Raw genomic sequence first — 6,670 nt, 5'->3', positions numbered from 1 at the left:
AATAGTCTTTTGTTTAAGAGGGAACTGCAGATGCTGGAGAATCGAAGGTTACACAAAAAAGCTGGAGAAACTCAGCGGGTGCAGCAGCATCTATGGAGCGAAGGAAATATGGAGCAGCATCTATGGAGCGAAGGAAATAGGCAACGTTTCGGGCCGAAACCCAAGGGTTTCGGCCCGAAACGTTGCCTATTTCCATCGCTCCATAGATGCTGCTGCACCCGCTGAGTTTCTCCAGCTTTTTTGTGTAACCAGCAATAATAGTCTGTTGTAGTCATGTTGAATAGCCTGATGACTGTGGATATTCCTGTTCCTGTAGGGAAGAAGCTGTTCCTGAACCTGGACGTTATAGTTTTCAGGCTCCTGTACCTTCTTCCTGATGGGGGGTAGTGAGATGAGTGTGGCCAGCATGGTGTGGGTCTTTGATGATGTTGGCTGCCAGCATCTGCAGTTCCTTCCCACACATATATCCTGAGATGAATTGTGTACGCGGTAAGCAAACTTCTAAAGCTCCACATGTTTTGAGGCCCCTGATGTCACAATCTACAGGGCATAAACTTTAAGAGTCAAGTCATATGTTCTGAAACGGTACAATGAAATTCTTGCAGTAATGTTACTTAACTTACATAGCTTTACCTTGATGAGAGGGTCATAAGGTGATAAGGAATAGGAGTAGAATTAGGCCATTCGGCCCACAAAGTCTACTCCGCCATTCAATCATGACTGATCTATCTCTTCTTCCGAACCCCATTCTCCTGCCTTCTCCCCATAACCATGAAGCAGAGAAGAGTAACAAAGTAATTGAGTGCATTGAACATTGGTGAACCTATGAATCTGAAAACTCACAATTAGTCATGTAAGCGTATCCTTTGTACTTGAAGTGACAGGATTCACGTTCAGACTTGAGCATGCAGGAATAAAATGTTGTGCATGTGGATTGTTAATTACCTTCAACTTGTAACACTTAAAAGTTTAAATGATGTGAGCCAGCAGCTTGGACTATATCAAACTATATCTGAAATGTTGGCGTTCGTGGTGAATTTTGAAAACCTTTAAAATCTTATGTGGAATGGATGGAGAGGTCATAGCCTCAGAATTAAAGGACTTCCTTTAGGAAGGAGATGAGAAAGAATTTCTTCAGTCAGTGGGTGTTGAATCTGTGGAATTCATTGCCACATACGGCTGTGGAGGCCAAGTCAATGGATATTTGTAAGGCAGAGATAGATTCCTGATTAGTATGGATATCGGGTTATGGAGAGAAGGCCAGAGAATGGGGTTAAGAGGGAAAGACAGATCAGCCATGATTGAATGGCAGAATAGACTTGATGGGCTGAATGACCTAATTCTGATCCTATCACTTATGAAGTTATGAGATATTCGTAAGGGAAAAAAGAATAGTTGAAATTGAGTTTGTTTGCCCAAATGTTGTCCTTGCTCACAACCAAGTAACGCATGATAGAGTTAGGCCACTTCAGCATGTGTCAGAATAAAATGTGTTCATTCAATTAGATTATAGACAGATGTGGGTATCACTTCAATGCAGCACATTATGAGGGTCTATGAGATACAGCGTGGAAATAGATCCTTTGGCCCACTGCCCATCCATCTCCCATTCACACTGGTTCCACGTTATCCTACTTTCAGATCCATTCCCAACAAGAGGGGCCATTTCTGTTTTTACTGAGGCCAATTGACCTATAAAAGCACACCCTCGTGATAAAATGAAGAAAGGTGACAAGACAAAACTAAAGACGTGGATTTGATGACACACAAGCATTCTCTTCATCCAATGTAGAAACAAGGAACTGCAGATGCTGATTTACCCCTAAAATATCGACACAAAGCGCTGGAGTAACTCAGCGGGTCAGGCAGCAGCCCAGGAGAACGTGGATAGGTGACGATTCGGGTTCAGGACCATGCGGAAGGATCCCGACCTGAAACGTCAACTATCCATGTTCTCCAAAGATGCTGCCTGACCCACTGAGTTACTCCAGCACTACTGTATGTGTCTTTTTTCTCTCTTCATCTAATCTAAGTAGAGGCAACAGCAAAAACATTGTACGTACACGTAAATGATAGAAATCTAAAATACAGGTAGACCACTGATTTTCCGGCACCCTTGGTTCCAGAGCCTTGCCAGATTATCAATTTTGCCGGACCAACAGTCATGTCATGATAATTCAACAATACATCTCCGACCCACTGATTATACCTCTCCCATGTCTCTAAAGCACCATAGACTGCTAGAAAGCAGAGGGTGGCACGGTGGCGCAGTGGTAGAGTTGCTGCCTTACAGCGGCAGAGCCCCAGGACCCGGGTTAGATCCCGACTCTGTGTGGGTGCTGTCCGTACGGAGTTTGTACGTTCCCCTCGTTACCTGCGTGGGTTTTCTCCGAGATCTTCCACCACTCCAAAGACATACAGGTTTGTAGGTTAATTGGCTCGGTGTAAATGTAAGTGGTCCCTATTGTGTGTGGGGTGGTGTTAGTGTGCGGGGATCGCTGGTCAGTGTGGACTCGGTGGGCCGTGGGGCCTGTTTCCTCGTTGTGTTTCTGAAGTGAAACTAAACTAAACTAAAACTAAACTCAAATAAGGAATTCACATTTTATCAAAGAAGTACACACTGAACTCTTTCAGGATGGAGCCACACGACCCAAAAGAGTGTGCTCCACACTCAACATGCTCACCACTTTGGCTGGATTAAAGGATGTCTCGGACAATCAGTTGCATGGTGGACATGTTAAAAGTGAAAAAGTACTGGGGAGAGGTCTTCGAGTTCAGGAGGTGAACCTCTAATTGTGGGATAGTTTAAAAGAATGAGGGGGGACCTCATTGAAACATACAGATTATTGAAAGGCTTGGATAGACTGCATGTGGAGAGGATGTTTCCAATAGTGGAAGAATCTAGAACTAGAGGTCATAGCCTCAGAATTAAAGGACGTTCGTTTAGGAAGGAGATTAGGAGAAATGTCTTCAGTCAGCAGAGGGTGGTGAATCTGTGGAATTCTTTGCCACGGATGGCTGTAGAGGCCAAGTCTGGATATTTTTAGGGCCTCTTTTTTAAGGAGATAGATAGATTCTTGATTAGTACGGGTGTAAAAAGCAGGAGTTGCCATACCAACTGCATCACAGTATGGTATGACAACTGCTCTGTCTCCGACCGGAAGGCATTGCAGAGGGTGGTGAAAATTGCCCAACGCATCACCGGTTCCTCGCTCCCCTCCATTGAGTCTGTCCAAAGCAAGCGCTGTCTGCGGAGGGCGCTCAGCATCGCCAAGGACTGCTCTCACCCCAACCATGGACTGTTTACCCTCCTAAACATCCGGGAGGCGCTACAGGTCTCTCCGTTGCCGAACCAACAGGTCGAGGAACAGCTTCTTCCTGGCGGCTGTCACTCTACTCAACAACGTACCTCGGTGACTGCCAATCACCACCCCCCCCCGGACACTTATTATTATTTATTCAAATCGTTTGCTATGTCGCTCTTCCAGGGAGATGCTAAATGCATTTTGTTGTCTCTGTGTGCTGTACACTGACAATGACAATTAAAATTGAATCTGAATCTGAGAATGGGGTGAGGGGGGAGAGATAGATCAGTCATGATTGAATGGTGGAGTCGACTTGATGGGCCAAATTGCCGAAACCTATTTCTTATGACATAGAAACATAGAAATTAGGTGCAGGAGTAGGCCATTCGGCCCTTCGAGCCTGCACCGCCATTCAATATGATCATGGCTGATCATCCAACTCAGTATCCCGTACAAGCCTTCTCTCCATACCCTCTGATCCCCTTAACCACAAGGGACACATCTAACTCCCTCTTAAATATAGCCAATGAACTGCCTCGACTACCCTCTGCAGCAGAGAGTTCCAGAGATTCACCACTCTCTGTGTGAAAAAAGTTATTCTCATCTCGGTTTTAAAGGATTTCCCCCTTATCCTTAAGCTGTGACCCCTTGTCCTGGACTTCCCCAACATCGGGAACAATCTTCCTGCATCTAGCCTGTCCAACCCCTTAAGAATTTTGTAAGTTTCTATAAGATCCCCTCTCAATCTCCTAAATTCTAGAGAGTATACACCAAGTCTATCCAGTCTTTCTTCATAAGACAGTCCCGACATCCCAGGAATCAGTCTGGTGAACCTTCTCTGACCTTATGACATCCAGTCCCTGACCTACCCTTACAGCCCCAGAATTAATGTGGTCGGCCCTGTGAAGTTTATGATCTATGAAAGCACCCCTTCCCCACCTCATCAGTGAATGATGCAGATGCATGATCTTCATCCATAACTGGAAACAGAGTGGTGAGGGGTGAGACAGTGTATGTGGGAAGCAGCAGAATGGAGTTCTGCAATAGGGTGGGGCCCAGGAGCGATTTAATGGTGAAACTGAGTCAACGGGCATCAAGAAAAACAATCTCATTGATGAAGTCATACCTGGCACAAAAGTAAATCATTTTTGTGTTTGAACATCTCAGCCTGAGGGTATAACTGCAGGACTTTGTCGAATTAATATCTCTGGCTGAATTAGTAACAATGATTAGTAGGTGAGGCACGGTGACACAGTGGTGGCGTTGCTGCCTTCCAGCACCAGATGATCCCCAGTTCAATCGTGACCACGGGTGTTGTCTGTACGGAGTTTGCACGTTTCCCTGTGGCCTGCGTGGGTTTTGTCCGGGTGCTCCGGTCAATTGGCATCTCGAAGTTGGTCCTAGTGTGTAAGGAGTGGCCGAGAAAGGGGATGGAAACATCGAAACATAGAAAATAGGTGCAGGAGTAGGCCATTCGGCCCTTCGAGCCTGCACCGCCATTCAATATGATCATGGCTGATCATCCAACTCAGTATCCTGTACCTGCCTTCTCTCCGTACCTCCTGATTCTGTTAGCCACAAGGGCCACATCTAACTCCCTCTTAAATATAGCCAATGAACTGGCCTCAAATACCTTCTGTGGCAGAGTATTCCAGAGATTCACCACTCTCTGTGTGAAAAATGTTTTCCGCATCTTGGTCCTAAAAGATTTCCCCCTTATCCTTAAACTGGTGACCCCTTGTTCTGGACTTCCCCAACATCTGGAACAATCTTCCTGCATCTAGCCTGTCCAACCCCTTAAGAATTTTGTAAGTTTCTACAAGATCCCCCCTCAATCTTCTAAATTCTAGCGAGTACAAGCCGAGTCTATCCAGTTTTTCTTCATATGAAAGTCCAGACATCCCAGGAATCAGTCTGGTGAACCTTCTCTGTACTCCCTCTAGGGCAAGAATGTATTTCCTCAGATTAGGAGACCAAAACTGTACGCAATACTCCAGGTGTGGTCTCACCAAGACCCTGTACAACTGCAGTAGAACCTCCCTGCTCCTAAACTCAAATCCTTTTGCTATGAATAACATGGATCGACTGTGAACGAGGTGATCGATAGTTGGAGGTTACACAAAAATGCTGGAGAAACTCAGCGGGTGCAGCAGCATCTATGGAGCGAAGGAAATAGGCAACGTTTCGGCCCGTAGTTGGCGTGTACTCAGTGGGCCAAAGTGCCGGTTGGCAAGCTGGATCTTTTAATCAGAAACATTAGATAGGTACTAATACTTTTCTAACAGGATTCAATCAGCGTGTCAGCCCAAATATAATATGTGAACGTTTTTATCCATAAAACAAACATGGTGGCGTGCTCAGCCTCACGTTTCATCTGGAGCGTGTAGTGGGAAGGGTGAGAGTAATGATTTTGCTGAGGCTAGATTAGCTGTATAGAATCTAGTTAAGAATTAGCTGTATAGAATTAGTTAAGAATAAGGGGAAGGCCACTTAGGACTGAGATGAAGAAAAATGTTTTCACCCAGAGAGTTGTGACTCTGTGGAATTCTCTGCCACAGAAGGCAGTGGAGGCCAATTCACTGGATATTTTCATGAGAAAGTTAGATTTAGCTCTTTGGTCTAACGGAATCTGGAGATATGGGCAGAAAGCAGGAACTTGGAACTGATTGTGGATGATCAGCCATGATCATATTGAATGGCGGTGCTGGCTCGAAGGGCCGAATAGCCTACTCCTGCACCTATTGTCTATGTTTCTATGGATGTACTAAACAAAAAGCAGTCTGTGTGCCAAATGACATACCACTTATTTGCAGCTGTATCTATTAAATGAAAGCCAGTCTAGTGAGCTGAATGACATCCCGGTTATTTCCAGAGCTCAGTGCTGTGAGCTAATTCAAACGGAAATGTGAAGTCTGTAACACTGTGACAAAGCTATTGGCAGGAGCCTAGATACAAGTAGGCTGGTGGAGAAGACAGGGTGGGGCTGGGATTACGGTATTGTTCAGGACGGATTCCTGCAATATGAAAGGAAGTTGACTTATGTTTTTGTAAAAGCCATGTGTGACAAATGATGACGTGGCATTGAGTATGAATACAACATGAAGTATTATCTCAGCTGCTGAAGTCGTCACAGAGCTAATTAGATACAGTAAAACACAAAGTGCTGGAGTAACTGCAGGTCAGGTAATATCTCTGGAGGGCATGGATAGGTGACGTTTATGGGTGGGGTCCCTTCTTCAGACATGCATGTGTGTGCGCACACATGTCTGAAGAAGGGTCCCGACCCAAAAGTGGGATAACAGAATGAGAGTGATCAGATAATCGATGGTCAGTGTGGACTCTGAGGGCTGAAGGGCCTGTTTCCA

This window comes from Leucoraja erinacea, chromosome 21 (assembly GCF_028641065.1).
Source record: "Leucoraja erinacea ecotype New England chromosome 21, Leri_hhj_1, whole genome shotgun sequence".
NCBI lineage: Eukaryota > Metazoa > Chordata > Chondrichthyes > Rajiformes > Rajidae > Leucoraja > Leucoraja erinaceus.
Note: the sequence above shows the minus strand (reverse complement) of the source record.